The sequence below is a fragment of the Apteryx mantelli genome, chromosome 10, assembly GCF_036417845.1.
Source record: "Apteryx mantelli isolate bAptMan1 chromosome 10, bAptMan1.hap1, whole genome shotgun sequence".
Classification (NCBI taxonomy): Eukaryota; Metazoa; Chordata; class Aves; order Apterygiformes; family Apterygidae; genus Apteryx; species Apteryx mantelli.
This window is the reverse complement of record NC_089987.1, coordinates 929,478-944,065: the sequence shown is the minus strand read 5'-3', so window position 1 is coordinate 944,065 and position 14,588 is coordinate 929,478. Positions and strand designations below refer to the sequence as shown.

The following is a 14,588-nucleotide window of genomic DNA, read 5'->3' as shown; positions in this document are numbered from 1 at the left end:
ATTAGTTGTGGAGGAAGAAAATTGAGGCAGGGAGCCTGGAAGGCTGGGGTTGCAGATTTTTTTTTCAAATTGTTAACCAGCCCTGATACTGTGGTATCCTTTGCATGAACTTTTTTGTAAAGCATAATAGCCTTGACAGTAGTGCCTTTACCTCTTCAACACAGGGGAACCTGTGGAGCCTCTAATAGAGGAATCGATGGAAGTAGTCTATGGAATTGGTTGTTTCTCTCTCTTTGCTATATCCTTTTCATTACGCAGTGTTAGTTAGTACAGTTAGTTGCCTTCACTTTTTCAGCTGATGGTACTGTAACGTCAGTGGCTTGTACTGAGACTGGTATTTTCGAGAAACTTTGCTGTGAATGTACGCAACGACATTTATGTGTTTACTGCATGAATGTAACTTGATAACCATTCCTATTATTCCTCTTTGGTAGAGTCTTTCATCATGTGACTGGTTGTTTCATTGTAGATGAATAGGTAATTTGGGAAGCTTTCTGCAAGTTCTCACTGAATAGTCTTAGACTTTATAACCTTTCTTATGTTGTTATAGTATGTTACTCACCAAAATGCTTGTGACTGTAAAACATCTGATTCATGTGACTTATCAAATTTTTCTAACTTACGTGTGTTCCAGCATATTAAAATAATAGGAATATTATCATTGTAGCTTGTCCATTAATTTACTTCATATCAAATTATTCAGAGGCACAGCACTTACAGAAGTATTTTGGTGTTGACTGAAAAGAAGGATTAGCAGTATATAATCTTAGCAGTTACTGGACCTTTTTGAAAGTGTATCTCTGTAGCAATTAGACTTTTTTTTTTTTTGCTGCAGACCATAACAACAGAAAATGAAGTCAGGCTGTGTTATATATCTTTGTTTTTAACTGTTAGTATCAGGGAGTGTTACGTAGTAGTTTTCCTCATTGTTTCTGAGGAATTATTTTGAAAGGTATTTTCCACTTTCTTCATTACAATGATATCACTGTAGATGTGGTGAGAATTCTTCACCAATATTCATTTTAATACATTCCACATTTAAAAGTGGAAAATTGAATCACAGTTCACATTCCTGAAAGTGTTCTTCTCTTTAGGTATCCAGCTGAAGGGTGGCATTATTTAGGGCAATACTGCATTGGATGCTGTTGTGTATGGTAGTAAGCCATGCTAAAATGGGGTGTTGCCAGTAAGTGGAACCATAACATGTTTATCCTCCAGCACCTTCATTTTTCTTTTTTTCTAATCTAAATGCATCTTACTCAAAATCACCACCCAGGATTTTCTGTTTTTCTCTTGATTCATTTCAGTTTGCTTCCTGGATCTTGTATCTAGCTTCATAAAAAGCACCCCTTGACTTTCCAAACTTTTGCCTTCCATATTTAAGTTTCTTTTACCTGTCTACTTTTCTCTCTACCACTTTTGATGATTAGATTTTCACTTACGCTGTGGCTGCCTAGTCTGTTTAGGCCTCTCTGAGCCTTTCTCTTGTCTCTGTTTTTTTGTTTGTTTGTATTTTAAGACTCTGATTTTCTGTTTAACATTGTGATTCCTTTAGCCGTGCACCATGTGTAATACTGTATTAGCGGTTCAGATGCAACGCCTGGGAGGCTGAAGAATCTGTATAACTGTTTCAGTTAAGGATGACTTGAGATTCCTGTCTGCAGTTCCCTTGCTCCATTTTCTGTGCTGGGAACTGCCTGATGGGAATGCCTCTCATTATACATGACCTCTATCTCCTGCTATATTTTTTCTCTCCTTCAGTTTGGAAACATCAGAGAAGAGTGACAATGTTTTTTACAGCCAAGGTCAAAGGAGCAGGGAAATTCTAGGCATCTAGCACAGAGCAGAGAGGTCTTTACTCTAGAGCAGAATGTTATTATGTTGGTCGCAAGTGATGTCACTTTTCACTGTTAGAAAAAAATCTCGGGTGTGAATTGAGATTAAAATCCAATATTGTGCATTTTTTATAGATGACAAGAAATGTTTGGTTATTTAAAATTGTATAGCTGATTCCAGTACCTGGTTTTGATCATCTTACACCACAAACCCTGCAATTCTTTTTCCTTTGGATTTGTCCACTTGACAAAGGTTGTTTTAATATGTGACAGATATTTGAAAGATAGAGCACTTTTTTTTTTGTGGTTAGTTATGCCCTGACTGGCAGATTTAAAAACAAAATTAAAAAACAGATTTTACACAAAAAAGGAGGAGAGTGATATAGTAATCTATATTTATTGCCTCTTTCATATGATTTATAATGACTGGCCTTTGGGCCTTATCTTTCCGAAAATATTAACTGATGCTTTCTTCAAAGATATTCTTCCATCTGCAGCTTTTGTTATGACTTAGTACCTGTTTCTCAATCTCTGTATTAATGTATTAAGGAGTAGAGAGAAGGGGTCCACTTGCCTGATAGCTTTCCTTCCCCACCCACCAGCCCCATACAGAAATACGAATTATAGAAGTAGACGTGGGCTGGTGCGATTTTTATATGAGAGGAGGAAAATGCTGTGTGGAGACTAGCACTCTGTGTGGCTATGTCCGCGCTGTCTTTTGAGCATAAATTCAAAATCATGGTGAGTACAAATTCACCTTGTGTTCATACCATTATTTGAGTTGTGCGGTTTTGGTCATGCTAGAAGAGGGGAAACTTGAGCCTGCACCAAACTGAAGTCAGCCCCTCGCTTCCGTTCAGACTGGTTGGCCATGAGCTTGGCACTGCTTTTCAAGCCAAGGGAGGCTGGACTAGGCTGCAGAGAGAGGCACGGGAAATGACATTAGATTAATATTCTGAGCATAGCAATAATATTGCTGTCTAATTTTGGTATTGTATACATTAGAGGTGTCAATATTAGTGTGATACAAATATATACTGGTATGGAGTCAAACTAGTACTTTTTCTAGAGTCCTCTCATAACTTACCTTTACTTTTAGACTAGAAGGAAGACCACAAGAGAGCTTTTTTTCAGTCAAATGGACAAAAAAAATTCTGTTTGTTCACACCCAAGCACTGCTAAATTTGTTTTTTTTTAATTTACTTTTGTTAGGCACTTTCTGGATTAACCCCGAACAAGAAGTGGAATTACTGAATCAATGCCCAGGAAGTGATATTACGTACTTCAGTCCAGAAGTCCTTCATACACGGTGAGAAAACCTCTTCCTTTTATATTTCCAAATTCAGATTTGGAAATCCAGATCCAAATTCAAGTATTTAGTAATATTTAAATGAATTTTACGTAAAAGCTCTCCATTTTTTAGTTTCCAGTCAAACACAGCCTGAACGTGTATGAGTTGTGGCAATAGTGTGAGTTAAAGATTTTAACACAGGTTAGTCAGTTACCTATTTTCAGAACATGGTTGTATGTTTAAGCATTTTAAAGACCATACAAGCAATAATAGCTTTAGCAATAGTAAATAATCTTCATAATTTTTGAGACAGTTGCAGCAGTAACTGTTCTGTCTGTTTTAATGGCCACAGAATATGTAGGTGTGTTCTGTCTGAATAGACATTTTTGTAAGGAGAAGCTTTGTTCCAGGCTCTTACACTGTTCTGGGAGGTTAATTTCTGAAAATATGGGATATAAATGCAAATATATGTTTAAAAATATTGAAACAAATGTGCACATTGGCTGGTTGCTTGCTATGGTATATTGTTTCTGCAGTAAGTTTGACAATGATGTGATCAGTATAATTTTGTTTTGATGTATCCAAATACAATATGCAATATTATGTATAAAAATATATGATTTTTTTTTCTTTGTTACCTAGTACTAAGTATAGTTTAATTCTGTCATCAGTGCTGTGGAGAACTAATTACACAGTCAAATTTTGGCCAAAACCAATTGAATTTTGAAACAAATAATATAGAAGGCCTCTCTTTATGTTAATTGTATAGACAGATTTGTGCAATTGCTGCAGCAAGTTGTAAATGATGTATGAAATGAAAAACTCCTGTCTGATGCAGAGAGCAAATACGCCCAGTGCCATCTTTGCAATCACTGCTATGAGAAGCTATTTGTTGTAATATTGTTCCCGACATTTGCCAGCTTCTAATTTTTAAAAAATACTCACGCTTCTATTTGAAAGAAATGCATATCTTTATCAGAAACAGAAATTTTTTAGAAAAAAAAATTCTTAAGATACTGCATCAATAAATATCCTTAAGAAGTTTTCTAGATTTTTGTACATTTTTCTTTGAGTTCAAACAGCATAACTTTACAGTATGACATACAGGGAAACTGATATGATGATGAGAATGCTTTCAGCTTTCATAAAGTGAGAATTTTGAAAGCCTGAATGATAAGAGTCAAAAGGAGAGAGTTCAGGAGTGCGTTGAAGTCATTTTTTGGAGAGGTCTAGTGGGTTGCGGATCTAGAGTGGAGGTAAGATTCATATCAAATGGGGTTTCAGGAGACCAGGACGAACTCGGCAAAAAACCTCAATTAGGAGCCCAGGCAGAGTGTCAGTCACAATTGAGGGATGGTGGAAGATTGGGCCTGGCTGGACAGAACATCAGGATGGAGAGAAAGAATTATGGGTAGGGAAAAGATAAAATCTGAGAAGAAAGGCAGATCGGAAAAGGCTTGGAAGAAGGGCCAGGTTGAGGGCACCCAAAGATAGAAGGCTTGTGCAAATCAGAGTAAATTCTTGTCTAAATGGAAATCTGGAAGCTACATTTCCTGATTTTTTTTCTTGTCAAAAATAGCTGTGAAGTCCAGTATATTTGCTCTTTTTCTTGTGTTAACTGCATGCAGAGTAATATATCAGAGTTTTATGGGGTATGTCATGCATTTGCATGATAGATTCATAGTATGAAGTCTTGGGCAGAGAGTTTTCAGCATGTTATTCAGTTTTTCTAGATATCCAGGCTTTTCTCCTGCACTTAATGCTCCTGTAGGACAAATGAGATTATTTCAATTAAAGCATATGCACAAGGATCCAAAGTAACATTGTCCTGGTAACTGAAACATCTGTATTTTCTAGCATTTCAGTTTGACTACTTCTGTGTCATTCTTAAAATGTAGTTCTGAAAGTTTGTTTAGCGAGTGTGTGCATAGGTAACTACGTACATATAAAATATACAGAATTATGCGTATTCAGTGTGTGACTCGGTGTAAGAACAGTGCCTAAATAAGTGAGCACTGTGCCTGATTAAGGCTCTTCCTGCCTATAGTACGACTAAAACAATTAAAAACGTTTGGTATGCTCAGAAGGAGGAAACTTGGAATTACTTAGCTTGAAGAAGTGTTTTTCCATGTCACCTAAAAGTCAAAAAAGCAAATTCTGCCTGGGCTTTTTCCTGAAAACATTAGCTGCTCCTTTTTTTAAATACATGTTAATCTTACCTCCCAAGTACATGAATTTACACCTCATTATAGGCTTTTGGTCACATTAGAAATTGTATATTAATTAACTTTTTATCTAAATTGAAAAATAAGCCATTAAAATTCTTTAAAACCACAAGAAATCGTAGTCTAGCAATGTCAGATAGTTTTTAGTGTCTTTTCATTAGTGGTCTCACTGATCGCTTGGATGCTGTCCTACTGCTAAGTCTGTCTTTCTCATCTTTCCTATGTAATGTTTCAGATAATAATTGTATAAAAGTACAAAAAACCTGCTATGCTTCTCACTGTAAAAGCATTCCTATGGCAGAAAATCCAAAAATTTGACTCTGATGGGGCATCCATGTCAAACGTATCAAATGCATTTGTTTCTTTAAAGACAAAAAAATCATGATGAATAATATTTTACTGGATGGAAATACTCCTCCCTCCCTCCCTCCCCTGAAATCTTGGGAATCTCAAAGCTGCAAAAGGCTTTCTGTATCATTTATGATTCATAAGTGGATCAGTGTTATTAAAATCCACAGGAGCCCTTTGTTCATTTAGTCAGTCAAAGAGCTGTCCATCAGTCACTGTTCTACGCAGGAGCATCCTTTTGCAGGTTTCATCTGTTTATTCAATAACCCCTTGGTGTAAAAAATAAGCTAATTATGCCACTGAAGTACAAAGATTATTATTAACTGTAGAAGATTCTTGCATCTTAGTTTTATAAACATACCAAAAATGATCCCTCAAGTAGAGGAAGCAAGTTACAGTCCCCTTTCTGCACTGAGTATTTGCATATTTATGTTTCCAGTCCTCTTACCCTGTAACTTTGTTCAGTTTGTAGATTGATAATGGTCAGGGTTTTTTCCATTAATTTTGAAAACAACACTGGAAGGAAAATAATTTATATATTGCAGTATCAAATGTCTTACAAAGGAGAAAATAGTGTCTGACAAAATTAAAAGCTCTTTCAGAAATCTTGCTTTATTCTTTCCCTTACTTTTTTTTATATTTTCATGTGTTTCTGTTCTCTAGTAACACGTACTTCCTCACAGCTTTGTTTTTCTACTATGCTCATGCAAGCAACCATTTAAGTGGCTAGAACAAAAAAGAGATTTTAAGTAGAAGATGACAGCATGTAGATGACTTTTAAAGCCAGCATCTAATTTGATTGTTTTAAAGATGGTCAGTATTGCCATTTTCTTAATATTAATTCCTTCTTTCGGTATTTGGGCCATCAGAATTGCCTGGCTGATCCATGTATTCTGATTTCCCATCTCCTGTACTGTGCTGTCAGAACGAGTGTGCAAAATGTAAATAGTGAAGTGATGAATAATAACTTAAGTTCATTAATGTTGGATCATACCTTTGTATTCCCAATGCTTTCTATGCCCCCTTTTCTCCTGCTTTCCCAAATGAGGATCCCAGTCTGCTGTTCTGTGATTTCATTCTCTTGTCCCCCACATCCAAAGTCCATGCTGCAGCTCCCGAGTATACAAGTGTGTTCTCTGTGCAGTTCGAGTCCCCTACTTTGCTGAAGATCAGGTTCAGAAACTTTTGTAGGCACTAGTGAGCAGCTTGGTGCTGCTCTGGTAGTGTGTTGTCGCTGTAGATAACAGGAGCTGGCCTGCCAGGGAGCTTGGCTGCCAGCCTCCCGCTGCATGGTAAATGCTGCCGCAGTAGCTGACTGCGGGGACTGTTTACCGTGAATCAGCCTTTACGAACGGCAGTTACCGCGCATTTGATTGTGGTCCCGTACCTGCCGTTTCCCAGGGACCTGGTGCTTACAGTTTCTGGCAGCTGATTCTCTGTGACTGCATCTTTGCAATTTCTGTTCAGTTCAGAGTAAGCAGTCACACAGAAGTAGCTGCTGCATATAGCTCAGTAGTGGGGAGCAAGAGCAGGTCTGATCGGTGTTTATGGTATCTTAAATGTCCCCAGCTCGCTCCCTCCCTCCCTTCTCTCTATTACAGTACTTTACAACTCCTTCACACTTACAACGCTTGTCTCCTCAAACTTGGCATGTCCCAAACTCCCATATTCTTGTGTCATCAGCGGAAAAGAGTTATTGCACCCAAGTCCCTGCAGGCAGCCCATCACGTGGATGGCCAAGATCAGCAGCTGGGAGCTGCTGGCGTTGGCTTTCAGCTGCTTGGCCATTCAGCCTCTGCTTATACACAGCGGGGAGAAAACTGAGCATTGGTTTTTTTGTTCTCCCCTTGCTCTCCCTTACCTGAAGTTTTTGATCAAATTATGAAATCTCTTTGTATCTTGGTCTACTAATCTGTAATTTACTTTTTGTTTTAAAATGTATTGAAATCTACAGATGGCAGTTACTCCTTTTTAACTCTTGAGCCTTGTTTCAAATATTCTTCTGTGTACTAAAACATGTTATGTTCTTATGAGGAATTTGTTCTTCATCCTAGGTGATAATCTTCTTTTGGCCTTGAAAGTTGAAACTGAAGGTGTTAAGTTTATGCTGTTTTATTATCTACAAATGTAGATAACATTTGTTTTTAAAATGTTATTACAAATATTAAGTAGGCTTTGCTTTACTGGAAATGCATCATACTGGAATGCATGTACTGCAGAAAAGATAGAAATAATGGGTAAACTGATAGTTGCATGGCAATTATGTGGTAGACTGGTGAAAAAAGAAGCAATACCATGGCTAGAACAAATGATTAACCATTTGTTATTAAAATTGTTTGATGCAAAAAAGGCTCTGCACGGTTAATGCAAAGCATCTGATACTGACTCCTGAACTGGTTTTGACTGAATTTGGTTGTGGATATAAATCTCTAAAAACATAATAGAAATAGTACTAGGAATTGTGACTTTAATTTTCTAGCATGAAAAACAAATGCTGCTAGCAAAGAAAAAGGAGTTTTTACTCCCTGTGATAGCCACTAGTTTCCTTCATCTGACAGTCATTTAGCTTAGTTTCTTGGCAGATGTTTCAGTCTTCACTTGTGTAAGCGGCAGGAACTCTGTAAATGAGCTGCTTATAGCAGAAAACAAACTCTTACATTTGTTTTAAATGAAATAAAGAATAAAAGTAGATCTCCCACTCTATTTCTGCTTTATTTCAAAAGGGCAAACTTCAAAAAGTATGGAAATTAATTGGAGAAATTATCTAGACCAATGAACGTAAGAACTTGGGTGTTGAAAAGTCAGGAAATGTGTTTTAAGTCAAATGTAAAATACTTTCTAGAATTTGCATCCTAAGCAGAAGGAAAAAACCATAGGAATGGGCTATCAGCCTGACTGGAAGAAGAACCATTTCAAACCTCCCCCCCCCCCCAAAAAAAAAAAGAAAAAAAAAAAACAAACCAAAAAACCGAGTAATGAGAAATCAGCAAATAATGGGGAAAAAGGACTGGGCAGCACAGAGACGTTATGAATGGTAAAGATCAAATGGAAGTGAACAAAATCAAGCTAGAGTCATTACAAAAAAGTCACGCAAGTAAATAGTCAAAGATTCCGTAATCCCATGAATAAAAAGAGAACTAGAAGAATGTTAGGATGGGGTTAAGGATAGCTCAGGCTTGTTCAAAACTTAATGGGTAATTTGCAGTTTTCAAGAAGGACGATGAAATTGATTTTGGAGGAAGAGGCAGGATGTCTAAAGGATATAAGGTATTGGAATGGAAACAATTATGTTAAAGATGAAAAGAAATACTAAAAATGATAATTTGTTTCCAGTAAGGGAGATGGTAGTTTCCATCCAAAAGTTCTGAAAGAACTGCCACATAGAGCTGTAGGTTCTGTCTTACAGACTGATTTTCTTTAATATAAGAAAGGGAAATACTACAGCAACGTATAGGAAGAAATTAAAGACAAGATACTGAATGGAAAAGAGAATAAAATGAACTTTGCAAAGATAGACTGTACCAGAAAAATTTAGGATCTTCCTTTAATATTAAAAAATAATATTACTAAAAAGTGCTTTTTTTCTGTCCTGAGTTCTGTAAAGCAACATGTACAGTGCCATAGTGGAAAATGCTCATTTCAAATGGAGAAGTTGAAGTTTGTACAAAAAGTGTAGTGTGAATAAAGTTTTTGTGTGCTAAAAATGAAATTATCAGACTGAATGAAAGTTCCTTGTTCCTCAAAGATCAACTTTTTTTTTTTTTTTTTTTATAGTTCTCATTGGTAACCCTTCTGTAAAAATCAGGCATGGACTACTGAAACTGGGCTGAGGACCCAAAGCTGAGAGAAACTGTTAATAGAGTGAAAGTTTGGGACGTTAAATAGGAAGAACTGGATGATGTTGAAGAAGTAATGAAAATAAGGTGAAATGTAGTAGTACAAAGTACAGATAGATTCTAATAAGAATAGCTTCTGCTGTAAGCTGGAAGTATCCTATTTGCTGGAGATTTGGGTGTGTTGACTGACAACTGTATGACTGGGAGCCAACAACATGATGTGTTAGTGAAAAAGCCAAGTGCAACCCTAGGGCACATGAAGAAAAAGTAATTCCAGAAAAGTTAGCAAGATACCAGTGCCATTGTAATAGCAGCTGGTAAAAACTCACCTGTTTATGGAGGGAAAATGTAGCAGTGTGACATCAGGATTATCTTTAAGCTGGAAAATAAACAGTGCACGGGATCTCTCCATCCAATCATTACTCAGGGCTGTAGCAATTAACAGTGAGTCAAAACTTTTTTTCTTTTCCTTTAACAAGGACAGTATGGTAGGTCATTTCTCCTAATGTTGCACTCTGGCCATATTCCATGCAGGTGATTCAGTAATCTGACAAACAGGCAGAATAATATGAAATGTAAGATTGCTTTATTTATTTATTTTTTTAAACATAATATGTGGTAGAGATGCTCTGAGACTGGTAACAGGTGTAAGAATAAAACAGTTCTTGAACTCTTAACTAAATAGATGTACTGATCAGGAGCACTTTTCCAAAAGGAAGGAGTCCCGTTTTGCTTGGACTCCATCTTTCCTATTTTGCTTTTTCAGAAATAGAAGATTAAGAAGTGTCTGCGCCAATGTGATAAAATGTTTCTGCGATATTGTATTGTATTTTCGCATTGAGTTGCCAGCAAAATGAAGTTGTTCACTTTCAGTGATGCTTTGTTTTTGACCCCTTTTTGTGAATTCTCAGAGGAAAGAAACATATTCCCATCTTTTATAGTAATCAAATTTATCTGGCATCTCTCAGCCTTTTGCATTACTTATGCTACAGTTGGCCAGCCTTGGGAAGGCTTTAGCAGGTTTATTTATTTATTGTTCTAAAGTGAAGGTTTTTGACTTGAGGTCCCCACGTAATCCTAAGGGACTTTAAGCGAAAAACTGAAAGTGCTCTCTACCATTATTTTGATACAGTTATTTTCTGTTTAAGTGTAGAAAAAAACCCAAAAAACTAAATGAAACCCCATACCCCCAAACTCCCAAACAAGCATTCAGATAGAGAGAGAAGAAAAAAAATTTCATTGTCTTAGCTGCATTGTAAATGTTTTCATTGTCTTCTTGAGAAAGTCAGTGAGGCTGATGTCATTGTATTTAATTTCAGGGAGAAAAATAAATAGAAGTTTCATAATTGTACATATGTGCTAATGAAAATTCTTAGACATGTTTAATAGCTTTTAATGTGCCTGTGTGTTTAGTAAATTACATCACAACCTGTAAATATTAGCTATGTGGGGCTAATTGCTATGAGACTGGAAGTACGCCTCATTCTTACTGAATTGAGAGCGGTATGGCCTGTTATGTACCGTTGGAGGCAGGCAGCTTCTGTAGTTCATGTATTCAGTGTTTTGTTGTAAAGCCTTGTGAAAAATAGCAGTTGTCTGTTCAGAAAACATAGATGAAAGTTCAGCATAAGTAAAATCGGCCCTTGTCCTGTTGGTTGATGACGTTAATGGGAAGCAAATTACATTTTTATAAGTAAGATATAGGGTATATACAATACATATATGTATGTATTTGAGATGCCTAATCATCAAGCACTCTTTTCTCTCTCCTCAGTCAAACTGGACTTTGTGCTAACCATCCTGGAACAAATGCCTTCCAAAATTTCAAGCTTTTTACAGACCCAGAGTCTTCAGCAGGCTTATACTTTTTTAACATGCTTTGCTCTTTGAAATCTGTTTAAAACAAACAAAACTGAAACAAAACACATTCCTGGCTGAGTTTTTCTGTAAGCAAAGTAAGTGTGAAGCATCAAGATTTGAATGTGTAAAATAGAAACTTTGAAAGTGCCCCCATGGCATGCAACAGAGATTAAATGAAATCGAAGCACTTATATCAAGATGGGTAGTTTTTAGTTTAAAGGTAAAGCAATTGCTTTTGCAGTGCTTGTTTGTGCACTTGAAGCTTGATTCTACTGACAGCAGTCAGTGGGGAAGGAAGCAGAAAGGAATTGACTGTTTTGCAGCAGGGAAGAACTGTGTGTACTGCACAACCTGGGTTTTATTGGGTCTTGCAACAGAGAGAACTGCTTGCCTTAGAGATTTCACAGAACGTATGAGATATGCAACAATTAAGTAATTTAATTAGGCCTGAAAAGTGTAGATTGTTCAGTAATTTAATGCTATTTTAAATATTATTTGTGTAAATGCATAGGAGTGCATCCCATTTCAAATATTTTTGTCCATTTTCCAAGGTGCCTACAATCTAAGCAGTCATTTTTTGCACATTGTGCAATGAACAGGGCATTTTCAGTCCCCACAACTTTGATCTTGGTAGTGAGTAGATTTAAAAACGAATGCAGCTTGTATAAGAAGTCTCAAACATTCAACTCACGTTTGGAACATTTTTGAAGATATAACCTGTAGTATTGACTGTTACAATCTTGGGCAAAAAGAGAGCTACTTTTATTATAAAACACAAGGATCATTTGGAAAACATGTTGCACTAATACTAAGTTGAAATGCAAATTGAGGACAGAAAATTCAAATTTAAGTCAGGCTGTCAATCAGAAAGTCAGCTTGAAGAGAATCAGCAGAGATCTGAGAATAGTGCATAATATTAGTCTTATGCCTCAGCTCAGGGTAGTATCACCTTAATTTTTTTTTCGTGGTTTAAGATGGATTCTCCAGGCTATTCTCTAAATTAGGTTTAGACAGAGGTAAATTATCAGAAGGCAAAGAAAAGCAAAGAGTGGTAGATCTAGATAAAAATAAGGTTTTTGTTGAATATGCTTAGTTTCTCTTACTTTTTCTGAAAGCCCATTTCTTCCTCTAGAATGCCCAAAGACCACTTTCTACTTTATGACAACTTTTTTTAACTTCTGTTTCTATTGCTGTTTGCTCATCAATTTATTTCTATATTTGAAAAAATAAAATACAGACTATAAAGGAAGTAAAGCTGTACTAGGGTTATCATCAATTATTCTCCTTTCAAATATGATTTATTTGACTAACAACCTTAAAGCTTTGATTTAATTTTATTTTATGCTCATGAAATCCACAGAAGGCTGACCTAGCCATCCTTCTCATCTTCTGCTTTGCAAATCCCAAATTGGTATTTCCCCTTAGATTCTATGATGCTATGAAATTTTTCTTAGAGAAGTAAACAGCGATAGTAAGAAAATGTTCATGTTGCATTTTAGAGGTACGTACCAGCGTAGAGGGATTTTATTGCTGGGGGAAAATCAAATGCTTGTCACCTAGACTGCTAATTATGTTTGATAAATGTATGGTATATATTTAATGCAAAAAGAATTTAGGAAATAATACACCTTGTGTAATTACAGCGACTGAGCTACTTCCATCAATCTAATTTTTCTGATTCAGGTTCATTTGCATTGCATTATTTGTATTAAATGAGCTTTCAGTGGAAGCCCTGCTCTCTGTCAAGAAGAAGAATCAAATACTGAAAAATACTTCAACCTGCATAAATCCAGTTTGCATATCACATGCATCATGCATGGCTGCTCCACAGAAATAGAAATGCATACACATCCATAACAGACATGTAAACATGCACAAACATGGCCATTTCACATAAGTAAATGTAGCAGCTGAAAAAGAGGTGCCTGTACATAGCAAAAAATATGTAACTTGCCCTATTCTCTGGTTGTCTGTACTTGTGCCCACGGCTGGTTGTAACTGCAGTAGTTACAAGCTGCCATCCTCAGTACAGCAGCAGAATTTGGTGCAGGGCAGTAGGTTTTGAAACATCCTCTCACTGGGAAGTTATGTTTCATAAGCAGTATTTTTTAAGAATAAACTTGACCTCCTCTGGTAACACTAGTTTGGAATGATCTTGGTTGCCGTAACCTGATCCTGTGCTCTGTTCTCTGATATTTTGCAAGTAGTAAACAAATCATGTTCTGAGCAATTTTAGTGAAGTCATATCCGTTATTCTGTCTGTTCTGTGCCTCTCTCGCTCTCATAAAATGAAGTAAATGTGTGATTGGGACAGGTGGGACAAGAGGAAAAAGTGATGGTCACGTGTATTTTGATAGTTTTTGCATCAGAAATGGAATTTTGTGAATTTCTACCCATTAATGGAACTTGTCCAACTTCACACGGTATGTTGTTACCTTTCTGATGGTTTTCCTGATCTGATCATTCTGTTCTCCCCTCTCCCCGCCATCCATTTTTGGCACAAAACTACCACTGCTGATCCAATGCCTGTTATCTGTGATCTTAGTTAGTATCCCAGAGATGGAGTAACTGTGTAATGGTAACTAGCATATTTTTCTCCTTCTGTACTTTTATATCTCTGCACATTTTCCATCCTTCACATCTTTGCAGTACTTCTGTGCTGTCACTTTTTTCATCATAATGCCCTGTTGGAAATCTCTTATCTGATACTTAGTGAAAAAGATCTATGCTTCCCTCCTCTTCTTTTTCCCCCCCGCCAACTTCCAAGTTTCAGCTTTTTTAAAAAATATATCATTAAAAACATGTTTCTACTGACAGTACCTTTAATCTTATTGTTTATGTAGTCATAACTTAATTATTATGAAAGATGAATATTAATGTAGGTTAGTGTATATACAATTTTATTTAATCCTTTTCTTGTTGTTCCCAGTCCATTTGCACGGTTAATTTTCCATTTGTTGCTCCAGAATGGATTTACTCTTTAAAATACAACATTGATACCACACTAATAATTTAAAAAATGAGTATTAAAATAATGCAGGTAGAGGAGAAAAAAAAGCCCATACTTTCAATTGTGAACCCTTTTATGTAGTATCTAGAATTGTTTTCTGCTGCTAATGTATGTGATGATACTGAGACATGCAAAATAGTCATGCAGCATCTCTCATACATTTTTCCTTTGAATTGAAGTTGT

The 14,588-nt window shown here is 36.3% G+C and overlaps 1 long non-coding RNA gene across 2 annotated transcripts in view; it reads left to right on the top strand.

The window, feature by feature from the left end:
- The window catches only part of LOC106498821 (uncharacterized), a 352,888-nt gene that overhangs the window by 165,429 nt on the left and 172,871 nt on the right, over positions 1-14,588 (top strand). For both annotated transcript variants that reach the window (XR_010885271.1, XR_010885270.1), the window contains exon 4: positions 3,048-3,144. This is a non-coding gene — a long non-coding RNA (uncharacterized lncRNA). The remainder of the gene's footprint in view (positions 1-3,047; positions 3,145-14,588) is intronic.